The sequence below is a fragment of the Suricata suricatta genome, chromosome 3 (assembly GCF_006229205.1).
Source record: "Suricata suricatta isolate VVHF042 chromosome 3, meerkat_22Aug2017_6uvM2_HiC, whole genome shotgun sequence".
NCBI lineage: Eukaryota > Metazoa > Chordata > Mammalia > Carnivora > Herpestidae > Suricata > Suricata suricatta.
In genome coordinates, this window is record NC_043702.1 from 77278720 (window position 1) to 77296243 (window position 17524).

Genomic DNA, 17524 nt, shown 5'->3' on the forward strand with positions numbered 1-17524 from the left:
AAACCACCTGACTTTCCAGCATGAATCCTGTTTAAATCTTAACCACAAATTAGTTAACATGTATGTCACTGGAGGATGCAGCCAAGTCTTTCCCATTAGACTCTCAACATAATGCCACCCCCAGTCCACCTCTGGTCTTACGTGGTAGCCCACAAGAGTAATTTATTTCGGGTTACAGTTTCCATGAGTTCACACACGTGTCACATTTTGATGTAAGAACAAAATTTAGTGTTTTGGCAGGAATTCTAAAGAGGTGAGACCAGCTTGGATAAAGAATTGCATTATCTATGACTAAATTGCTTGATAATATACAATTTTAAAAAAGAAAAAGAGAGAATGATCAAGAAGGCTATGGCCATGTTAGACCCACTAAGACTATCACTGAACAAATTTATTTGTGTAATAGAGAGCCAATTTCTGCCCTAATGCAAGTTTGCTGCACCTGGATATAGGATTTATTCTTATTGATCCTCATCTTCAATTTTAAAAGCATCTCTTAAAAGGCTGTGTGAAAAGCCAAGAAAATAACATCTCAAAAAGTACCCTTGAACATCAATATTGGGTCAGGTTGACTGATGCCACAGACTTGTCACCTTTGAGTATCATATGCAACTTTATTTTCTGGAATCCATAGTAGCAGACTAGAAAGGTATTTATGAATAGAAATGGAAGTAGAGGTAGAACAAGACTGAAAAAAGGAGAGAGAGTAAGAAGAGAAGAACAAAGACCAAAGTGCTGGCTATCTGTAGTGGGGGAGACGGGTAAGCAAATTAATTAATCACATCTTCGTACTTCAAATGAACAAGCTAACTATTTGTTGATCTAAGAGTCAATAGTGCCTTCGGGCTATAGATAATAATAAACATCAACCAAAGCAAATATTTTTGCCATAGCGTGAGTGTATTTAAATTTCAAAGTTTATATCTGTCCCACCTCAGAGGAAAGTTCAGACAATATGTTAAGTGAAACACCAAAACATAAAGCACAGTCATTGTAATACAACTTTATGAAAGAAGAAAACACATACCTCAAAATTTTGTTCTTTCCCACCTATCAAGCAATTTAGTGAAAAGTATTCATCTGTTTCAGGTTGTCAGACCACATGTATGTGTCATTATCAAGAAAGTAGATATAGGGGCATCTGGGTGGCTCGGTTGGTTGAGCATCTGACTTCAGCTGAGGTCATGAACTGATGGTTCATGAATTCAAACCCATCAAGCTCTCTGCTGTCAATGCAGAGCCTGCTTCATTTCTTCTGTTCTCCTCTCTGCCCCTTCTCTACTCTCTCTCTCAAAAATAAATAAAAAACATTTGAGAAAGAAAGTAGAAATATAAAAAAGCATAGATTTTATGTCTTATTTATAGTAAATTATCTTATATGTATGTATTATAATAATAGTGAATATTTATTGACTATATTCTATGTGCCTGGCACTTGTAACTGGTATATTATACATGAATAATCAGGGGGTAATCAAAAGACTTGTTTTGTTCTTTTTAGTATTCCACTCTCTTTCTTAAATGTTTAGTATCTTCCCCTGCTCCTAAATACTCAATATTTAGGAGTACTTTTAGGAGTACTCAGGTAGGATCATGAATTTCTCTCCTGGTGTCCTAAGACTACTTTAGGCAATACAGAGATTTGCATGTCAAAAGTTAGAATATCCAGTACATAAGGATAATCAACTCACTGTGTGATCAGACATGAAATCTTCTCCGCTCTTTCCCCATGTGCCTGTAAACTCAAAGTGGGGAAGAGCTCTGGCCAGCTTTGGACTCACACCCTTGCTCCTGTCCTATCCCCTGAACCCCACCTATGATGGTTAATTTTATGTGTCTACTTGGCTAGGCCAGAGAACTGAGATATTTGATCAAATGTTATTCTAGAGGTTTCTGTGATGTTATTTTTTAGATGAGATTAACATCTAAATTGACACATTTTGAGTAGATTGTCCCTTATAGTATGAACAGGTCTCCTTCAATGAGTCAAAGGCCATAATAGAACAAAGACTGTCCACCCCCACCAGCAAGAAGGAATTCTACCAGCGACTGCCTTCTGACTCCTCAAACTGCAGCTCTATTGGGTCTGTAACCTGCCACCAACCCTGGAAATTATGGACTTACCAAGCCCCACGACTGTGTAAGAGAATTTCTTAAAATCTATAAACAGATGATTAGATAGATAGATAGATAGATAGATAGATAGATAGATATCCGTATCTATGGCCATATCCCTATGACTCTGGGCTGCAAAATGTGGAGACACCTTCAGACATCCTTATCTATCTCTATCTCTATCTATTTCCACACATGCGTATCGTGATTAGTTCTGTTTCTCCAGAAAACCCTGACTAATGCAACCCACCACTTGCTAGCCAATTTCTGATCTTTTGAGGCCAGAATTGTGGTGAGGTGAGAGGAAAGAGATGGCTAAGAAATATCTTCTGTGAACAGCCCTGTATGCATAGTAAATGGTGGAAAAGCTGACATTTCTCTTTGGAACACTTTCTTGATTCCATACAGACCTGGCTGTGGAGGCTGGGTGGACATGCCGTCTTGCAGTGACCTTGAACCAACGTATGCATTTCTATATTGAGTGGCCACATACCTCTGGCACTTTGTCACTCCTTTCCAGTGTTCGCTGCTGAGGCTCTCTGCCCGCCCTGGGCAACTCTGTCAGTCCTAGTACCAGGTCACTTTCTCCTTGGTAGTCAGCAACCGATCCATGGAGAATGCTGCTTCATCCTTTGCCTTCACAAATACTGTCTTTGCAGCTGCCCCTAACCCGGCAGCCGGGGGTCCCTCCTCTGCTCCCCAGGGACTGAGCGCCTCTTTGGCTAGTCAGCTCTCATGAGCCTTAGAGCAGGAGTCAGGTCCTGTTCCACAATGTTTTCCACGCCAGGGCAAGCAATGTCAAGGGCTTAAAGCAGTCCCATTGAAGGCATTTCTTACTTCAAAGTTAAAAAACAGTAGATTAAGTCATAGTAAGATCATACACACTAATCTCTCAAAAGGAATTGTAAGGACTCAAAATAGCCGTGGATATCTATCTCTAAAGAAACCTCTTCATAAATGGTTACTCTTTTTCTCCTCTCCTTACATTTGATAGTTTCCAAGAGGCTGGGAGTTCTGCTGTGTAGCCAAATCATTGCACTTTTACCTGCAATTTCTAAAATCAGCTCATGGGGCACCTGGGTGGCTCAGTCATTTAAGTGTCTGACTTTGGCTTAGGTCATAATCTCATGGTTCGTGGGTTCAAGCCCCACGTCGGGCTCTGTGGTGACAGCTAGCTCAGCGCCTAGAACCTATCTTCGGATTTTGTGTCTCCCTCCCTCTCTGGCCCTCCCCTACTCATGCCGTCTCTCTCTTTCTAAAAAATAAATAAAAACATTAAATAAAATTAAAAAATAAAATCAGTTTCATAATCATTTTGGTATCTACATCAATTGTTCAAATACCTCAGTGAAAACAGACTTGAGGAGTCACATCTGAATTTTTTGCTATACACTGTTTTAAGCACTAAATGGTAATTGTCTCATTTCATTCCTGCAACAAACCCACAGAGAAGCTACTTTATTAGTCCCATTTCACATATGATGAAACTAAGCCAGACATATCAAATAACCTGCTCTGGGTCACCTGGTTCATATCAGAGAATCTGATTCTGATTCAAAATCCTAACCACTTGCAACATAATGCCAGTCCCTGGATATTTACTTGGCATTGCTCCAAAATGCAAGTGTACATCTTGGTTGGTGAGTTTATAACTTAACAAAATTGTTTTCAGGATGGAGATGTGCAACTCTGACTTTCAGATATCAACCGACGCTCTACAGGACCGGGCACTGGGGCTTCTTATAAGAATCTATTTAGCACCTATTAGGAAGTCAAGGCTGTGCTGTGATCCATTTAAAGGACAATTAAAGAAGCATAAAGCAGTAGTAAATCAGTACTCTGGATTGGAAGACGAAGAAATGATTTTACTTGGATCTCATCCATTTTCATTCTTCTATTCAGGTAAGCTAGTCTAGGAAAGGGGGGACACATAGGCAGACGGCATAGGAAGGCATGTTATGTTGCATGATTCCAAAGGGCGGGGAAGGCTCCTGTCCCCCAAAGAGAGACTCTTTACTGACTTGTGGATGATTAATAGCCTACAGCCAGAGATACTCTTGATTTAAGCTCTCTGGACTTAAGACTGGGCGACACATTAAAATGTCATGCCTCCGGGAGCATTAACACTTTACTGCTAGCTTTCTTCCTCTTTTCTCTGTATCTTTTCATTAGCTTCACTACAGAAAGCAAGCAAACAAAGGAAAAGGAGGAAAGTCCATGACAGAGAGGAAAGAATGCTTTCCCCAAAGCTGAGCTGTGTCAAAGGCCAGTTGTAACCCATTGGATGGTTTTATGAATGTACAGATCAGCTATTTTCAAGCTGGCGTAGTTGTGACCACTGCCCGGGGCATGCCCTGGCGGATGCCGAGAGGCGCATCAAGCCTTACTGTAGGCCAGATAAATAATTCTCGGCCCTATGTGAGGCAGGAAGGGAACAAAAGGGATGTTACAAGTTGACAGAAGTTTGGGCAGATTGCTCTGGCAGAGCAGGAAGAAAGGTACTTAATGGGGTTATTTAGATCAGTCATAACACCCAGGCTAGTAAAAAGAAGGAACTAAGGTTTCTATGTCTTGAAATAGAGATTTTCATTTTACCCTGATGCCAAAGACAGGGTAGAGGGAACTCCTGATTGCTCTGGTGGAGGAGCTGCTTGCGGAGGGAGGAAGGTTGTTGAAGGAGGAGTAGTGGAGATGGGAGAAATTCTTGGTTAAAAGAGAACAGATTCTGACAAAATAGATCCAGGCTAGTTCTTGAGAAGAGAGAAATAATATCTGCTAAGGAGTGCTGGGTAAAGGACAGAACAGAGATGTTTGCTGCTCAGTTTTAAATTTCTTCCTTTGCTGTGGTGTAATTACACGCTTCTATTACCAGCGGATCTTGAATGAAAGCTGTATGTACACCAGTAGCTACTGGTGATATTTAGCAAGTGAAGAGGAGGGTGTGTCCGTGCATGTGGTGATGGACTCAGATGGATGGACAGTGACCGTGAAGACTAAGTGAAAAATGGAAAGAGGAGAACGGAGTCAGAAGGAAGAGCATACTTCTCAGGAATCTTCAGAAACATGGTAGGAGGGGCTGGACGTTCTGCAGACGCCTAAGATTAGGACCTGGGGCATTTTCCGGCCATCCAAGGAGAGGACGACCAGGGATTACAAAATACGGAGACACATTCAGGTGACCAGTATGTATCATATATTTCAAATGTGCTTAATTACATACATACACACATATAAAAACATATAAGGAAAATGTTATGAACATATAAAAACATGATAAACTATATAACATAACTGAATGCATGGGAGTTTGATCATAATGTACTTTTTCTGAATCATGGACACCACAATTACATAGGAGATGGCGACAGTTATTAATATTATAAAGGGAAACCCTTAAAAGGGATGAAAGGGAAGGCCTGAAAAATCTCCTTCAGGGTTTCTAATACACTTAAAACAAATCAGTCCGGAAGTACTGGATTTAAAATCCATAAGAAGGGATGGTTTTTCCATGCATACACTGGATTCTCCCATACTAACTTGCTATAATCATGTTTTTTCTCAGTACATGTGTTTTGAGAACTATTTCGTTTCACTTCCCCACTGCTGTGCTGCTCCAGGCCTTGACCTTAACAAAAAATTGTCAGAGGCAAGAAAAATGTATTAATCCACTCCTCTTGCTTTTGGTTATTCCCCCCCTTTTAATTTGAATACATGCATTTTCTTTCATAAATCGGGTATTTAACTGTGATTGTCATTTATTAACTTTTCGCCCCAATTACAACTACCCATCAAGGGCAGGGTCCCTAAGGAAGCAGTCGAGGGAGTGTCTACTGCACACATGTGACGAATTGTTCTGCAGGCTGAGAAATTAACTAAAAATGAGTAATATGCTCTCAATTTAAACCTGGCGGGGGGTATTGTACTTTCATCCTCAAATTGGAATCGTATTTTCTCCAGTGGGGCTTCTCTAGCTTTTGGCATAGCCTGTTAACAAGGAGAACTCGGGTCCTGGTGGTGGGATGACGACACTGAGCTGGAGACAGAGGGGCTCCCTGTGTTCTAGCCAGGGTGCAGGGGTGATGCTCAAGCTAACGGGAAACCTGGGATTTTGCTTTTATCACCAAACAGTTATTCACAGAGCCTTCAACGAAGCCCACTATCAGTTCTGAATGCCGTTTTCATGATCAACACACTCCCTAACATCTGTAATTATTATTGGACACTTGGAGGACGCATACCGTATTTCAAGAAGAAATTCCTTTTCTGTATGCCTAAAGATATCTGGGATGCATATTATTAATATATGTATTAAGATGTATAAGTGTATTATTAAGTCCTCTTGAGTTTTTCTACTTTTTATTTCAAGGTGTGATTTCTCTATTTCTGTGAGCTGCAACAATTTTAATACTAGAGAGAGAGAGAGAGATAGAGATGAGAGAATATGAAGATAAAAGAATGTGTAATTTATCAGTAAAGGATCATTTAATACCTTTTTAAAGTATGTCAATGAATTTTAACAGTATATTTTTCTTAAGTAGAATCTGAAGCTCCTTGAGGGGAGGTTAAGCGTTGTTTGTTCCATATTCTTCTATCACGGTAAGACCGCAGTAATTCTCAATCTTGGCTGCCGACTAGAAACATATTGAGAACCTTTGATCATATCCATGTTCAGGCCCCACCGCAGACCCATTAAATCAGCCTCTCTCTGGGGCAAGGCGTGGCCAGAAGTCCGTTCTGAAAGCTCAAGTGATTCTAACAGGCAGGCAGGAGAGAGAGCAAATACTAGCTTATTGCCTTATGTAGAGTAGGTGTCATTTGCTATTCTAATGAGCTACTAAATCATCTTAGTCATTATATACTTCTCATGAAAACAGCAAAACTTCATAGATATAATGCATCTTTCCAGTAATACATTATCTTTAGCCTGTTCCATGGTTAATTGGATACATCTTGTGTTGAAAACAAGCAAACCAAAAGAAAACGCCACTAAATTCTTTGCTTCTCTATTTCATCCGACTTAGAAAAGTCCCTGAGATAATACAATTGGAATCATAAGATGCCTGTAGCTATATGACCTGTTCCTGTACTTTTACGTTTAATACACATTTTTTAATACATATTTTTTAATGAAAGAGGCACAAAAGGAATAGCTTACTTCTTTGATTAGGGCATTTCTCAGAGCGGTCAGACTATGATCAAAGAACATTTTTTCACGATCAAAATTATAAAAATATAGTTCAAAGAGATATTAGTTTAAAAATAGTTGAAACCAATTTTTATAGATGTTCAATACTACCTTTGGCACAATAGATGTATGAAAAAGTACAAAGCAGCCCTCCTACCTTTTGTGTGTTTATGAACTCCTAGAGATTGGCCTTGGTTTCCTCCCCTGACATATGAAAATATAGAACCACAGGTTTGGTTGTGAGCAGTAAATAGCATAATGGAAGAAAAACTGATTTGTAGTTTGCAACCCAATATTCCAGTCTGTTGTATTCCTGTTGAGTCCTCTTATTCTATTAACCTGAAATTTTGCATGCAAATGAATATTATAGGATATAATGTAAATATGATCATCAATTATAGCTTTTTTTAGCGATTACTAAGTACTCAACTTCTTGTTTAGTATTTTATATGATCTCATTAAACCATCACTGCAACTCAGTGCTAACCCCTTATTATCTCCTATTTACAGATTTGGACACTGAGGTTTATCAGTTCCAAGCCTCCCAGCAATTTCAAGTAAAGGTTTCCTTCAAATCTGCAAATACTTAAATTCTTTCTGCAGAGACTGGTCTAAGAATCCATATTGATTTGCTTCTCTTTATTTTCTCGGATAGTTTCATATCCGATACAATTTCATTTACATGTAGATGTGCAGTCAAAACACTGAGAAAGGAATATGAAGCTTCCTTTGTCTACCAGAGTAATACACATCAGGCATGCTGACTTCTAGCTCAAGGTGACAATCATTCTCTCCATGGCCTTTCCTTAAACTCCACCTGACTCTTAAAAATGAATTAAATGCCTTCTTTTTATATGTCGATTACGTGATACACGTGTCATTTCAATTTAAAAGATAAACTCTAGACATAAGGCTTCCTAATTCTCCAAAAGATTTCAACTCATTTTCTCCTTGATTTCATTTTAGGTGGGAGTATGATGATGTGATAAAGGCTTATGTTAGAAGATGGGGCTGTGTGCATTCGTACTACGGAAGAAACTCTCAGGGGGAGGGCAGGGGGGAAAGAAGGAAGTGATCTGATTTGCTGTTCTGACATATCCGCCAGGCGCCAAGACCCTTGTTAGAATAGAGAGTGCATTTTGTCCAGACCCTGCATCGTATGCGGCTCAATAGAAAAGCAAACCCCTTTGCCACCATGCACTCTTTCCTTTACGATGCCATCTTTGACTTGTCTCTGTCCCCTAGATACTAATGATCTTAATGATGCTTTACAGCCACAAAATTAGCAACCCACTGGCCTGCATCTCAGGTGCAATGTATGAGAGAATCAACTGTGAAAAGCAAGGGAAATATATTCATCTAGAGGCTGACCAGGCCCTTAGTTTTGGTTTTGTTTTGGCTTATGTTTTATTTTAGTTACATTATCAAAACTTTTAAGGAATGCAGACTTTTACCTTTAACTTCCAAACACTAAGTATTAAGACCAGGAATGGTTTCAGTAGACTTCCACGGTTTGTGGAGGATATTATGAAAAATAGTTTGCTCAAGTTTGCAAAAGCTTTGAGGACAGGAGTGAGGAAAGAATGATGATATTTGTTCAGTCTTTTCATATATCCTCTGTTGAAACCACACGAGGGCCCGGGGGATTTCTTGGCAGAAGCAATATTGCAAATGGTCGATTTATTGGCATTGAGGGCAGCGCTATGAAACAGTCAAGGTCTGCACACTTTCTCCGGTATGAAGTCCAAACAGAGATCTGACTATGTCTGTTTATCTGAAATGTTTTCCTAAGTGATTCATTGCTTTGAGTTTGTAAAGAACTGGTGTTTGGCACGGAGGGTATAAGGATTTAGGGGGGATGGAATATCAACCACATGGAAGAAAAACAGAGAAATTTTGCTAAGCACTCTAAACCATCACAAGCAATATTAGTTTTGTCATTTGAATGTGCCAGGGGTACAAGCCTTACAAAATGCAAACGTCCTCAGATGTACCGTGATTAGCTTAAGCCATGTCTGTCTTCGGCACAGCCCCTTGGAGTCTGCTGGCTCTCAGCCCCACCCCCTTGACATCCCGAGTCTGAGACATTTCCATCACACCAGTTTAGTACTACTGAGTGTTCTGCTCCTGTGGGTTGGTGTCACTACACTTACACTGAACTCCATTAAAAGTCATTGCGTTCTGGTGAAGAAAACATAGTTTCCAGTTCTGGCCCTGTCTTTCCCCTAACTTGAGACTCTGGACAAGTACCTTAACTTCTCTGTAGTTTAACAGTCTCACCAGTAACAAATAAGGAGTAAGGTCTTCTCCCAAGGTGAGGCTCCAAGTAGATCACGTGAAAAGCCCTTTGGAAATGCAAAGGGCTGCCTGTTTGCTGACCACAGTCTTATACCTCCACCCTATCTCCAGCCACTCAGAAGCCTTGTAGGAGCTTGTCTGTGGCAAAGCTAAATACCACATTCTCCACAGGGCCTGACCTCCAGGCAACAATTAAGATTTGCTGAGCTTTTTCATCATATTCCTCTTCTTTTCCAGAATCTTGGATTTCAGCAGAAAATGCCTTGACTAAGACTTTAGCTGACAGGCTGGAAATCCGAGCAGGAAAGATTATGTGAAAGAATTATATGAGAACATACACGTTTCTTCAAGGTGAATTAGAACATTTTATGCTTCCAAACCTTCTATGGGTTCGTTTCTGTCCTTTATTATCCTTTATCTTTTTCCCCCAGAAAAGTTTTAAAAATATTTATAATATTCTCTAAGAAATTATAATGAATAAAGGTATAAAAAAATAAAAATATAAACATCCACAAAAGCACCATCCAGCTTAATAAAAAGAATGTCACTGGTGTATTAGAGCCCCCATGCACCCCATAACTGCTTCCTCCTAACCATAACTGCTTGCTTTCCCCTTGCTTAACCACTACCCTAAATGTTCTGGTAATTGTTTTCCTGTTCTGCTTGATAGTTTTAGTACCCAACTATGCATCTCCAAGTAAAATAATTTAGTCCTGACCATTATTTTCAGTATTTTCTATACATTCTCTTGTCTTGCTTTTTTTTTTTTTTGATTCAACATTTTGTTTTAAAAAGTTTTTCAGAGGGGTGCCTGGGTGACTCAGTTGGTTAAGCACCAGCTTCAGCTCAGGTCATGATGTCACGTTCGTGGGTTCGAGCCCCGCGTCAGTCTCTGTGCTGACAGCTCAGAGCCTGGAGCCTGCTTCAGATTCTGTGTCTCCCTCTCTCTCTAACCCTCCCCTGCTCGCGCTGTCTCTGTCTTTCAAAAATAAATAAAAGACATAAAAAATTTTTTAAAAAGTCAATCAGATTTATTCCTCCCTTTCATTAGGTATGAGCAGGGGGAGGCAAGGCACAAAGTGTGAATGCCAAATTTCCCATTTTCTTTGTGCTGATAGCGCTATTGCAAAGATGGGCAATGTTCCTAAAGCCCAAAGAACTTTCTGTAAGAAGTGTGGAAAACATCAGCCTCACAAAGTGGCCCAGTATGGAAAGGGCAAGGATTCCCTGTATGCCCAGGGAAAGAGACGCTGTGATCCGAAGCAGCCTGGCTACGGTGGGTGGATGAAGCCAATTTTCTGGAAGAAGTTGGAAATCACAAAGAAGATTTCAGCTGAGGTTTGAATGCGTTGAACCTACCTGCAGGTCCAAGAGGATGTTGGCCATTAAGAGATGTAAGCATTTTGAACTGGGAGGAGATAAGAAGAAAAACAGTCCAGTGATCCAGTTCTAAGCTTTGAGATTCTTCTGTGTTCTTCTATTTTTGAGAGGAAAATGTTTTCTGTAGAAACATTATGTATATGAAAATAAATACAGTGACTTTTTTTTTTTTACTAAAAAAAGTCATTCAGTTAGTTGCATGTAGCTGTGGTATATCAATGAACATTCACCATTCGTAAGTAATGTATCGATATCCTGTGGATGGGCATTTGGATTCTTTCTAGTTTGTGCCTACTAGGAACAATGATGTTTCTAGAAGTTCATGCACTTGTGTTCGTGTGAAACAGTCTCTTCCTTTGCAGTGGCCATGTTCAGTCAAAGGCTATGCACATCTTCAGCTTCAGAAGATAATGTCATACTATCTTCCAAAATAATTGTACTAATTGGCAATCTTAGCAGCTGTTGTCTTTTCTCTACATATGGTCACTTGGACTTTTGCTTTTTTTATGCTTACTTACTTATTTTGAGAGAGAGAGAAAAGAAGAAAGAAAAAGAGTCCTAAGCAGGCCCCACATTGCCAGCACAGAGCCTGATGCAGGGCTTAAACTCACAGACTATGAAATCATGACCTGAGCTGAAATTAAGAGTTAGATGTTTAACTGACTGAACCACCCAGGTACCCCTGGACCTTGGCTTTTACCTTAGGCTGGACTTAGGGACCATTCCTGACTATGAGATCAGGAAAGCTCTGACCTAACTTTGGGGTATGGTCTAAATTAAATATTGTCGGTGATGTGGGTGGGTTTATGGGATTGTCAATGCCTCACCTTCCAAAGTAATGTGCCACCATAACACATTACTACAGACTGTGTGGCTGAGAGCATCAGTAATTTATTCTCTCACAATCCTGGAGGTTATAAGTCCCAAACCAGGGTGTCAGCAAGGTCATGCTCTGTCTGAAGACTCTAGGGGCCAAGTTTTCCTTGCTTCGTCCTAGTCCCCTGCCGTCTGTCTCCTGGCTGTCCTCAGCCGGCCCTGGCTCGTAGTGCCTTCATTCCAGTCTCTACCCCTCTTCCCAGGGCTCCTTTTCCATCTGTTTCCTCTCCTCTTATAAAGATACTAGTCATTGGAGCACCTGGGTGGCTCAGTCAGTTAAACATCTGACTCCTGATTTCGGCTTAGGTCACAATCTCACTGTGAATTTGAGCCCCGCATCAGGCTCTGTATGTACAGTGTAGAACCTGTTCGGAATTCTTTCTCTCTCTGTCCCTCCTTGCTCGCACACTAGGTCTCTCCATCTCTGTCTCTCTCTCAAAATAAGTAAACTTTAAAAAAAACTTTAAAAAAATTCTATCTTATAAAAATTAGATAAATATAAATAAAGATACCAGTCATTGAATACAAGACTCACTCTAAATTCAGGATGATTTTATCTTGAGATCCTTAGCTAATTACATTTGCAAAATCCCAATTTCCACATAAGGTCACATTCCCAGATACTGGGGGTAAGGTCTTCAACATGTCTTTCTAGAAGATACAGTTCAAACCACTGTGGTCTGTCCTGAGGGAGGGGAAGAAGAGGAGGGAGAAATTATTAGTTTATGAAACAATTACTATACATACTATATAATTTGTGATTGCTTAAGATGTTAACATTTCCCACAGGAGAGCAGTTAAACGGCTGCCCACTCAAAACAACATGCCTGCTTTAAAAAAAAAAATCACTCTTTGATCCTATTAGGTTGTTTAACAAACAAGCAAATAGTTGAAAGAAACAGGTCTGGGTCCTGCGGAGCTCACCTGTGACAGGTGAGCCCTATCTTTGCACCCAAGTCCTCTAACGAATCTCATGATCTAGACAACAAAGGGAGAATTCAGAAGTTATCGAAAAAGGAGCCATTTTCCCAAGAGGCCCTGATTTTGTGTGAGTTGAAGTTCACCTCTTTAGTGCCCTAAAAGCAAAAGTTTTTAAAGGCAAAAACTCATCTTGTCTAGATAATATTTTCCTTCTGCTGAAAGTCTTGGTCTGCAATCATTTATGATTTGGCAGGACTGATCTTACTGTCAGAAAAAAGGGCGTCCATCTCATGGTCCTAAGAGCTGAGCCCAAACCTCCACTAACTGAACCCAACCGTGCACTTCTGCAGTCACAGTGTGGGTATTACATCATTAGAGAGAGTTCTCGACTGTGGGTTCCACTAATGAGCATGAGAGCACCCTGCTGAAATTCAAAGGTCTCCGGAAGCCTGAGTGGCTCAGTCGGTTAAGTGTCTGACTTTGGACTTTGGCTTAGATCATGATCTCGTGGTTCGTGGGTTTGAGCCCTGTGTTGGGCTCTGTGCTGACAGCTCAGAGCCTGGAGCCTGCTTTGGATTCTGTGTCTCCCCGTCTCTGACCCTCCTCCACCCCCTTCTCTCAAAAATAGATAAACATTTTAAAAAAATAGAAAAAAAAGAAATTCAAAGGTCTCAAATGGGGGGAGTGAAGAAGACATTAAGCAATTTTCAGACATCACTACTTGAAACATTAGGCTAACAGATAATATCTAACAATTTACTCGGCAGTGTTCTAAGGTATTAACCTTGGACCCCATAGCTTTATTGGGGAAGGAGAGCATAGGGAGGAATTAAGAAAGAATTGGATCAAAGGATACAACTTGATCAGATAACATCTTCCATTAGGGACACCAGAGCCTCTGAAGACATTATGGTCAGAGATTGTAAGTTGCCATCTCTTACAATTAGATCCCAGAGTATCATTTACTAGCTAGCTCTAAATCTTGGCTCCCATTCCTTATTCTAACTCTAGTGTCTTTTTCTTCAATCCTCAGTGACTTTTCTCCCAAATAGCAGGTAAATGACTGAAAAAAAAAAAACCCAAAAAACAATTTTGTTGCAGTATCATCTGTGTACAATAAACTACTACATTTAAAAAATACAATTACTTGACTTTTGGTATCCATAGACATCCAAGAAATACCACCACAGTTGAGATATATAACATTACTGTCACCCCCTCTGCTTCCAAATTCAATTCAACCCTTTAAAAACCCATTCTACCTATTACCTTTGGCACCGGGCAACCACTGGTCCACTTTCTATTATTATAAATTAGTTTACATTTTCTCAATTTTATACAAATGAAAAATGAGGTACTCTTTTGTTTCAATCAACATACTAATTCTGGGATGCATCTATTTTGTTACATAAATCAGTAGTTTGATCTTTTTTATTGCTGAGTCATATTTCTCTGAATGGGCATATCACAGTATATCTATTCATCTATTTGATGGACATTTGGGACTCCCCACCCCCCCTCCCCAAGCAGGGTTTTGCTATCATGTAAAATGGTGCTATGAACATTTGTGTACAAGTTTTGAATGAGTATATGTTTTCATTTCTCTTGGAGTAGAATGGCTGGATTTTATAGTAGGTATATATTTAATTTTATAAGAAATTGCCAAACTTTTTTCCAAATTGATTTCATCATTTTCTATTACCAATAAAACAGTATGAAAATTCCGTTTGCTTCCTATTCTTACCTACATTTGATTTTTCATTTTGATTTGATTTAATTGTGGCTATTTCAGCAGATATGTAGTGTGGTATCTCATGGTTTTAACTTCTGTTTCCCTGATGACTTAAGATGTTGAATGCTTTTTCAAATACTTAACCAGCTGTCATATGTTCTTTTCTGAAATGTTTCTTCAAATCTTGTGGTCAATTATTAAGTAGGTTGCTTGTCTTGTTATTGAGTTGTAGTATGTCTTTGTGTGTTTTAAATAGAGTCTTGTGTTAATCTACCTATTAGAAATATGTCGTTCCATTTTGTGGCTTGCTTTTTGTTTTTGTAGTGATGTCTTTCAAAGATAATGTTTTTAGTTTGATAAAATAAAATTTATGAATTTTTGAAATTTATGGTTTGTGCTTTCTGTGTTCTGTGTAAAAATATTTGCCTATCTCGAGGACAAAGATTTCAAAGATTTTTATTCTGATGTGTTTTTTTCTTAAAGTTTTATAGTTAAGTTTTACCTTTAAGCTTGTGATCTCTTTCAAGTTAGCTCTTTTATATCAACCGTGACGTAAGAGATGATTTCTTTCCATACCAATATCCGTATCCCTTCACTGCCACAGTGTATCATCTATAAATATTTCTGTGTGTGACTATCTGTATCTGTGGCAAGCTAGCCAGGAGTTCATACTGATGTCTTTACCTCTAACCCATGATCATGTGGGTTATTCCAGCTACTGTCAGGTTTGGGAATTGGCCACTTGCAATATATGCAGCACGGCTGTTGGTCAATTTTAACTAGTAATTCAAATTTTTTATAGGTAAATGGCTATTTGGAATTTCTTTTTCTTTTTGTACTATTTTAGATACTTTTGGCTTTAAAATCATGCTACCTTTGAGGGAAAAGTCTTCAGCTATTTGGAAATGTGCCTTGACTTTTTTCTAAGGTTGCAAGTTCTGTAAAACTATTATAAATATTATTATGGCTAAATATTAACTATATATAATTATAACTCCTGGTTATAACTCTCAAAATAAATAAGTAAACATTAAAAAAGAAAAGACTGGTGGCACCTGGGTGGCTCAATTGGTTAAGTGTCCGAATTCTGTTCAGGTCGTAATCTCACGGTTCATGAGTTCAAACCCCGGGTTGGGCTCTGCTGACAGCTCAGAGCCTGGAGCCTGCCTCAGATTCTGTGTCACCCTCTCTCTCTGCCCCTCCCCCACTCACACCCCTTCTCTCTTTTCCTCAAAAATAAACATTTAAAAAAATGAAAAAAAGATTGAATAGAAAATCCACCGCTATTCTATTACATAATTATTCTTTAATATGCGTATCAGCAGTCCAATCTTTATATACCACCTTTCTTAAAAAATGTTTCTTTTAATCCCTTTTTGAATTTGACAGGTTTTATTTATATGAATATAAAAATTTATATAAATATGGTAGAGAAATTTGACTTGGATTCTCAACATGCAAGAAAAAGAGGAAGATATACGTATTTTAAAGCACATCTAATAGTATGGCTTTTTGTTATGCAGAGAAGAACAAAAAAGAAAATAAGAGCTGGAGTGCAATTTTCCTGCTCAGATAGCACTGTTGGTATTTTTATAAAATAAAATGAATAGGGGCCCCTGGGTGGCTCAGTCGGTTAAATGACTGATTCTTGATCTCGGCTCAGGCCATGATCTTAGGGTTGTGAGATCGAGCCCTAATTCAGGCTCTGCACTGACAGCAGGGAGCCTGCTTAGGATTCTCTCTCTCTCCCTCTCTCTCTCTGCCCCTTCTCTGCTCTGTCTCTCTGTCTCTCTCAAAATAAATAGATAAGTATTTAAAAAATAAATACAAATAAAATAAAATTAATACAGTGTCAGGCTAGAAAATATAAAAAGGGACAAAAAGGGACAAAATGAAAAATAAAATTTTTTTCTTTGCCCTCACCGCAATTCCTACGTTTTCTCCAAAATGCAAAGGATGGATGATTTGTTATGTATCTTACAGTCAGGAGCGCCTGACATTTACTTGCATCTCTTCCTCCCCTGTATTAGGAGCATATTACATTTACTATGCCACACTTCGCTTTCTTTACTTACATTACAAAATATCTCCATATAATTCCATACAAATTAAACTCATTTTTAATACTTTATAGTGTCTAATTATATCATATCCTGTAATTTGTTTAACCCCTATTGATGGATGTTGATTATATCAAGTTTTAGTTTTTTATAAACGAAGCGAACGTAAACGCCTATTTTTTTTCCAGTAAATGCCCATTTGTATAAAGGTACAATCATACCACACATATCCCTACACAAAATTTCACATGTATGTATGTATGTATGTATGTGTTTTATTATTATTTTTTAAGTAATCTCTACACCCAATGTGGGGTTCGAACTCACAACCCCTGAGATCAAGAGTCACCTGCTCTTTCGACTGAGCCACCCAAATGGCTTATACATTTTTTTCATGGGTATCCAGGGAATTTCTTAGCAACAAATTTTTTATTTGTGTGTGTATGTAGTAAAATTACTGGGTTAAAAAGCATGTGTGTCTTATATTTTGATAGATATTAGCAAGCTTTCTTATCAAAAAGTTGTAACAAGTTATTGTCTCACCTACAATACGCAGGAGCCCACATTCTCAGATCTTTGACAGTACGAGATAACCTCAAATGTAATTTTCCATATTTCAGCAAAGTGAAACATGGTATCTTACTAATGCTTCATTAACAAATGAGACAAGCATTTTCCATATGCTAACTGGCTAGGTGAATTGCTTTCAGAAAATTGACTCTTTACATCCTTTTTCTACCAAGTTGTAAATCATGTTTCCATTGGCCTGATTTGAATAAGCTATTCATAAATAGAAAAATATAGCCTTTGGTTGCTCATAAATATGGCAATACATTTTCCCTTCCTCTTTAGAGGTTGTTTGTGTTTTTGTACAGAGGTTTTTAATTTTCCTGTTATGTGTCACTCTGGGAAAAAATTTACATAATCATATAACCAAATGCCTTCCAAGGAGTATCT

The 17524-nt window shown here is 38.8% G+C and overlaps 1 pseudogene; it reads left to right on the top strand.

The window, feature by feature from the left end:
* The first annotated feature begins 10729 nt into the window (after nt 1-10729).
* Nucleotides 10730-11051, top strand: LOC115286509 (annotated as a pseudogene).
* Nucleotides 11052-17524: the final 6473 nt, after the last annotated feature.